General features: G+C 37.5%; 1 non-coding gene across 1 annotated transcript; it reads right to left on the bottom strand.

Annotated features, from left to right (window-relative positions):
- Nucleotides 1–6,854: 6,854 nt before the first annotated feature.
- LOC122638453 lies at nucleotides 6,855–6,961 on the bottom strand. Its single transcript, XR_006329448.1, has one exon. It is a non-coding gene; the product is annotated as a small nucleolar RNA R71 (small nucleolar RNA).
- Nucleotides 6,962–7,658: the final 697 nt, after the last annotated feature.

The following is a 7,658-nucleotide window of genomic DNA, read 5'->3' as shown; positions in this document are numbered from 1 at the left end:
TAAATTAAGAGCTTAACATAATGCATGATAATGATAGTAAATAAAAAATAAAATTCCAAAAGTATGGAAGAATTAGAGAGGTGGAGACTGAGAATAAAATAAAAAGAATGGAAAATTAAAATCCTAATAGAATTGAGGGAATAGAGGGGATGAGAGTAAGAATAAAATAAAAATAATGGAAGAAATAAGTGACTAAGGATAAGAGAAAGAAAAAAAATAAGAACTTTGAACCAATACTCCCTTCTACCAAACTTGTAATTGCATGAATTGATTAGGCATTGGATGGATGTAGTTGATGAAGCTTGAAAAACTTGAATGAACTTTGCATGTCTTCCTCTTCCAAATCTCTAAGTCTTCTCACAAGAATTAGAAACCTAGACTAGAAAGCTTAAACTAGAACTAGAGATTAAGAGATTACAATCATATTAAAGACAATAATTGAATTAAAACTTGCATAAAATTATTACAATCATATAAATCAAACTCATAAAATCAAACTAGAAACTAAAATCTAAAAATTAGAAGAAGAAGAAGAAACTTCATTAAGAATTGAACTAGAGCTTGAACACTTTACAACCCCAAACCCTTGGGTATCTATAGGGGATGGAGAGAAGAAGAGAGAAGAGAAGAGAAGCCTCCACGGTTTTGGGAGGTTCTCTCCTTCTAAAAAACATGGAGGGTGGAGAGAATAATCCCAAAATCTAATTTTCCCATCTCTCCTTCCTTTACAATTTGCTTGAATCCCAAGGAAAAGACAAAAAATAGAAAGTAAGAGATATACAAGCTTAGCTCCATAGACCTGCTATTTTCTAAAAAGTAGACTTTCCAATTTAATTCTTGTGCTTCCTTTTCTTTGCAGGATTCTTCTCCAAGTAATGTGATAAAGGCATCTCCAATCTTTGACTTTTCAACCTTTCAAGGATGAGAGAATATTCTCCACAAGATATCTATCCATAGTCATATTCTTATAATACTCTTGGAAATTTGGAAGAGAGAGACAGAGATGGGAGAGGGATTTTAAGGAGAGACGTGAGAGCTGTGGAGAGATGGGAGATGGATGTGGGCAGCATGTGTGAGAGGAGAGATTTTAGGAGAGAGAGGAGGGGTTTTAAGAAATATGGGAGAGAGAAAATATGGTGGGGAGTTAGAGGAGAGATGGGAACCGTGGAATGAGATGGGATAAGTAAAAATAAAATAATAAAATATAAAAAAAAGGAAAAGTGAAAATGGAAAGTGGATGGAAGAGAGCGTGGAGAGGGAATTGTGAGAGAGAGAGAGAGAGAGAATCCGTGAGAGATGGAATGGTGAGAGAGAGAGAGAGAGAGAGAGAGAGAGAGAGAGAGAGAGAGTCCGTGATTTTTTTCCTTCTTCTATTTCTTCTTTTTCCATTCACGCACGAGGGGGTGGGGCTGCTGTCCACGTTTTGGTGAGTCCTCCTTAGTCCCAACTTGGCTACTCCATCCTTGATAGTTGAATCACTTATGAGAATCAAATCTTGGTTTGGTTCACTTGAACCCATTGAATAAATTGAACCAATTCAATAATTTAACCATTAATTGAGCCATTGCACTAGTTAATTGAACTGGAGGAGAGAGAAAGTATAGGAGCAAAATTCATGTATCACATGTCGTCACTAGGTCCATAGCATGTCAAACACTGGGCTGGAATGGGCTAGATATGGCATGGAGAAATCTCAACCCTTGATCATAATTGTCTTCCTTGATGCCAAATATAACTCTCCAAAAATTCAGACTGGCCCGGGTGCTTGCATTTCAGCTCATTTATGGCCCAATATTCTTTTACGGCCCAAAAATGATAATTGCCTGCATGATGGCCTAAACGAATGTGTACTTGAATTCCGTCACGTCCATCTAGTTCAAAACTCAGTCCTCTTTATAGCCATGGAAAGAAATATGGTGACTTTACATGTAGATTAGGAGATGCAGTTCCTGATAGCCCAGAATAGCATAGAATGACCAAAAACCTAAAAAGTACAGGAAAACACCTGAGTACCTCTATTCAATGTGGTAAAATGCATGCTTTATACCCTAAGATTTCACATATAAATGTGCTCATCAATTAGAAAATGGAGAAGAAAGAGAAGTGTTGAGGAAAGGACCTGACATACTCCTTCATATCATGGTTTTGATGATAACAAATAAACCTTTGTGTACTAACTCTTGTTCTAGATACATAAGAAGTCTAGATGCATAAGAAGCCCTCTACAAGAGCATGACAACAAGTGAGGGGGAGCACCTAAGTTCAAAAGTACATATACACAAGCAACACAAGCACTTCAAATTATTCTTGGAAGAAATTCAAACTAAGCTATGACATACTCAAGACATGAAGCACCCAAGACTTGAAGTACTTTTGAGATTGTAATAAATTTGTAAAAAATATATTAAGGTCTAAATTAGTGTATCGCACACACACATGCATGCATACATGAAGAAAGATCTTTAGAGGTGAAAAATAGCCCAATTCCATGTGACCACGCCAAGTGAATATCATCCCATGTTAGTCCTTTATAGGACTTGCAGTATTCTTACAAAACTGTTGATTCGATATACCAAATCTGAAAATGGCATACCGGATCATATTGTCCCACAGATATAAAGTCACAGAGAGCAAACGGAATGCTCCGGATTTGAATCCGGCATACCGGATCAAAATTATCACTACAGACATAGATCCGGCATCCGAATCCAATTATAACCGTTGGGATTTGACCGTTGTGTCAAATGCTTTAATTTAAGTAATTTGGTGATCCGACATATAGGATTGGTATTCGCCAAACCGGATTAGCTCTGTCTTTTGAATCCGATCTTAAGATAGATTCCTAATTAATTTGAGCTACCTAGCCTATAAATAGACACTTGTTTAAACTCTAATTAATACTAGTCATCATCATTAAGAGACTTCAATACAAGCTCTAAATGCCATAGCCTCAAGTGAGCATTCATTGATCATACATCAATGCATCTCAAAGCTCACACACTCAAGCCCCTCTACCTCATCTAGCTTCAAGCTCCAAGGGTGGAAGGTAGCTTATACACTTACTAAGGTTGAGGTAACCCTTTTCCTAGTAATTTTTTATTATATATGTTAATTGAGTCCTCTTGCTCGGAATCAAGATTGGTTGAGTTATGACTTGGCATATTTTTTCTTTTTTTTTTTTTACCCGAACCCTAACCCAAATTCGATTATAGATCCAGAACCCGAAGTCGTGGCATCGAGTACATTATGGAACTTTGGTTGGGTGTTCGAGTGGGTAGATGATGAAGAAAGAACCTTTTTGGTAATGCGTCATATACCAGTAAAATGACGGATACCTCCCCTGTGTAGTTGCAAGACCCATCGATAGATGTAAGGATCGTGGTAAGTTCCACTAACTGACAAGCATAAGCCGTGTTTGATATTTTAAACTTAAATATTTTTAGCGAGAATGTGTTAGAGTAAGTGGGGAAGATCCCCAGAGAAGAGCCCTAGGATTTCATGACCGAAAGCCATAAATAAGCATCGGAGGCAAGAAAGGATGCAAGCAGAGTCTTGGGTCCGGCCTTGAGTCCGATGTGAGCTGAACAACAGGATACATCAGATCCACACACGGATTCACATCCAGGTTTGGATCCGGCCTTGTATCTGATGCGGGTCGGATACAAAATTTTAAGAATTTTGTGTAATACATTATTATATGTTATTTAAATGGATTATATTATAATAATATTACTATAATTTAAGATGTATTATAATACTATTTTAATATAAGTTACATACAATATAATAATATGGTGTTTATGTTTATATCTATACATACGTATATATGATTTATTTATTTATGTAGCACATGGGATTATATTATAATATTTAAATAAATAGTGAAGTAGGAAGTGGCTAGGGAAGAATAGGTGGCTTGGTGTATAGTGAAGTAGGAGGTGGTTAAGGAAGCATGTGGTGGCTTGTTGGACAAATAGTGAAGTAGGAGGTGGCTAAGAATGGAAGTAGTGGTTGGTGGACAAGCCACCTAACCCCCATGCAAGGTGGAGGTGTCATTTAATGAGATTTAGCATTAGTTTCCTATCTAATCTAGAGACTCAACAATTGAATTAGTTCTGCAATATTGGAAGGAAAAAAGAGAAGAAGGAAAAGAAGAAGAAAAAGAAGAAGAAGAAGAAGAAGAAGAAGAAGAAGTGGAAGAAGAACTTGAGATCCCATCTTTGATTTTGAAGGTAGGAACTCCACTCTCTCTTTCATTTTTCTATTAAGACTATGGCTGATTGATGAGCACATTTATGTGTGACATTATTCCATTTAATTATGCAGTTTATCTGCTTAGAATGGAGCTACCTTGGGTATTTTCTTTCTTTTTCAGGGTACAGGGGTATTTTATGCAATTCTGGACTATCAGGTATCATATCTTCTAATTTACACGTAAAGTGGACCGATTTCTTTTCATGGTTATGAAGAAGGCTGAATTCTGAACAAGATGGACGTGTTGCATTAAAAGTACGCATTGGTTTTGGAGTCCATTCATGCGATAAAGTTTCATTGAAGATCCAAGGGCATAATCATAATTTCATAAAATTGGGAAATTTTCAGAAGATATCCGATATTGGGCTTATACCATCCAGAGTATTAATTGGAGCAACTTTAATTCTCGGGTTGGGGCCACCCGGGGACAGGAATGAGAGATATTCTCAAAAAGAGAATTTTGATCAAAATTGATAATTTAGATTAGACTCTCTCTCTCCTCCCTAATATCTCTCTCTCATCTACTTACGGTTGTATCTCTCTCCAACTTCAATTCTCTCTCTCCCTCTCGCTCTCCCTCTCAAATCCCTCACGGGTCCCACCTTTTCTAGTGTTATTCCACTTCTCTGTTCTCTTATATCTCTTCTATTCAAAATCACCCACGGACTCTCTAATCCTAGCTCTTTCCTATCTTTACCTCTTTTTTTATTATTGAATTCTTTTTTTTTAAAGCTAACAATAAAAAAAACCCACGGATAGATTCTAAATCGATCCGATTCTCATAGCTGTAGCCGTGCCTGCTTCTCTTCTTCTTCTCTCTAGTTTTCCACTTTCTTCATTTGTTATTTTTTTGTTTTGGATTTTGGTTCGGCAAGGGGAGGAGGATCACCGTTCCAGCAACTTCATCATGGATCGCCGTTCCAATAGCTTCATCACCATGGATCATTGTCACCATTTCTGCCCTTTGTCTCTTAGCACAATGATTGGCTAAGTTCCCTCTATTTTTAGGTGTAGATGAACTAATGGTGTTTGCTATTTAAAATTCTGGTTTGTATGTTTGATTGCTTGATGTTGAGATCTCATCCCTATTTGGATGATTTTAATTGATGTATTTAGTTGAAAATTTCTATTTCTGTGATTCATTATTTTTCATTCAAGCAATGGTATTTTGTTCTTATGTGGTTGTACTGATGATGGATTATAGCTGAACAAACTAAGCGTGCCAAACCCTATAAGCGAAGGATGATAGTACTCGTCAAGATAGTCCATACCTAGGAGGAACCCTACATTCTATGGTATTATTAGGCCTGTGGTTATAATAAACCGAAGCATGCAACTGAATTGAATAGCAACCCATTGGGGATTCGACCCCTAAAGATAGCCTTCTCCTGTATTTGCATATCATTGTTAGCTTAGATTTGTTTCTTTCGTTCGTAGTTTAAAAATCTGGTTTATTACATTTTAATTTTCATCACTTTCATCTCATAATTTTAGTAAGTTAGCCTTCTAGTTCCCCGTAGATCGACCCCTTACTTGCTACTTGCTAGATTAGTTTAGGGTTTTATTTTTGACCGGTTAACGACACGATCAAATTTTGGCGCCGTTGCAGGGGAACCGAAGCACGGTTGCTAAGATTGATTGAGTTGTTTTGTGTTACTTTGTTTTAGTTTTAATTTCATAATTATAGAATTTTTATTATTATTTTTTAAGTACTTTATTAGGTTAATTTGAGTATACCTAACGTTCTCTTTGTTTGTGTAGGAAGCCGAGTAGATCGAGTCGGAAAAGCTGTCCATTTGGTTTTTTCTATTTCCTAGACTTTATGTAATTAGGGTTATTTTATGTAATTTTTTTTTTTAATTCCAGCATTAGATTGGGTGTTTAGGTTTAATTTTAATTCCCCCAGCTCCTTAAGCTCATATGTGTAACCGTTCATCGGGGGCAGCACGTGGAATTGCGCAACCGCCAACACCACGTAAGTATTTTTGTTAGTTTTAAATTAGTTACTTTTTTTTACTTTTTAGTTCTGATTTTTATTTTTATTAATTATTTTTATTAGTTATCACGTTTTAAATTACTAGTTTTAATTTTTGCTTAATTAGCAAGTTCAACCTGTGTTGTGCTTTATACACGATCAACGTTCTTTGCACCCCAACCTGACTGCCCTTGACTTAGAAATAGAGCAATCTATGGTTAGACTTAAGGATAATAGTAATAAAATGGGTGACAAAAACCAGCCAGGAAGGCCGCTGAGTGATCACTTCACTCCAACTGCCTATACCCCTGCATCTTGTATTCAGTTGCCTGCCATTGAGGCCGCTCAATATGAGATCAAGTCCAGCATCATACAGATGTTACCATCCTATTATGGACTTGCTAATGAGGAGCCTTACAAGCATCTTGATGAGTTCTTAGAGGTATGCTCTACAGTGAAAATCTAAAACCTCTCTCCAGATGCCTTAAAATTGCTTCTGTTCCCATTTTCCTTAAAGGACAAAGCCAAACACTGGCTTCATTCCCTAGATTCGGTTAGGATTTCTACATGGGCGGGAATGCAGCAAGAATTTTTGAAAAAATTCTTCCCCATTGGCTGGACTAATAGCCTTAGAAGAGCCATTACTAGTTTCTCCCAATTAGAGGGCGAACAATTTCATGAAGCATGGGAGAGACTCAAGGAATTACTTAGGAAGTGCCCCCACCATGCTCTCCCGAAATGGCAGTTAGTCCAGTGCTTTTATGATGGCCTCCGTGACTGATATAGGCAGATGGTGCACTCCTCTTGTGGTGGAACATTTATGCACAAGAATGAGACAGAAGCATGGGATCTTTTTGAAACCCTTAGTGAGAATTCCCAACATCATGCTTCGGCCTCTCGGACTGAGATTCCACACATAGGGCAACCAAAGAAGGGTGGTCTCTATGAGATCAATCCAACTATAGAGATGACTACTAAGGTTGATATGTTATCCAAGAAATTGGACTATTTGATGTCTATAGGGCAGCATCTGATGTCCCCTTTCCCAATGAGTTTCTCTCCACCCAATCAGACTGAATCTTGTGCCCTATGTGCTAGCCCTAGTTACTATGTGACAAACTGCCCTTCAGCTACACAATACCCTAAGTTTGTTCAGGAATAGGTGCAAACGGCTCAAAGTTTTCCTACACTGAGTAATGATCCCTTTTCCAATACTTATAAACCGGGATGGCGAAACCACCCAAACTTTTCATGGAGAAACTCAGTACCTAATAATCCTCCAAACCCACCATATAGGCCACCATTTAATGTTCAAAGCAATGCCTATATGGGTGGACAGCCACCATATCCTCAACCCCAACCGAATGAATCCATTGAGGAAAATGTGCTAAAAACATTAAGTGGACTAGAGCAGAACACACAGCTGCTT

This window comes from Telopea speciosissima, chromosome 8, assembly GCF_018873765.1.
Source record: "Telopea speciosissima isolate NSW1024214 ecotype Mountain lineage chromosome 8, Tspe_v1, whole genome shotgun sequence".
NCBI lineage: Eukaryota > Viridiplantae > Streptophyta > Magnoliopsida > Proteales > Proteaceae > Telopea > Telopea speciosissima.
Note: the sequence above shows the minus strand (reverse complement) of the source record. Positions and strands in the feature narration are given on the sequence as shown.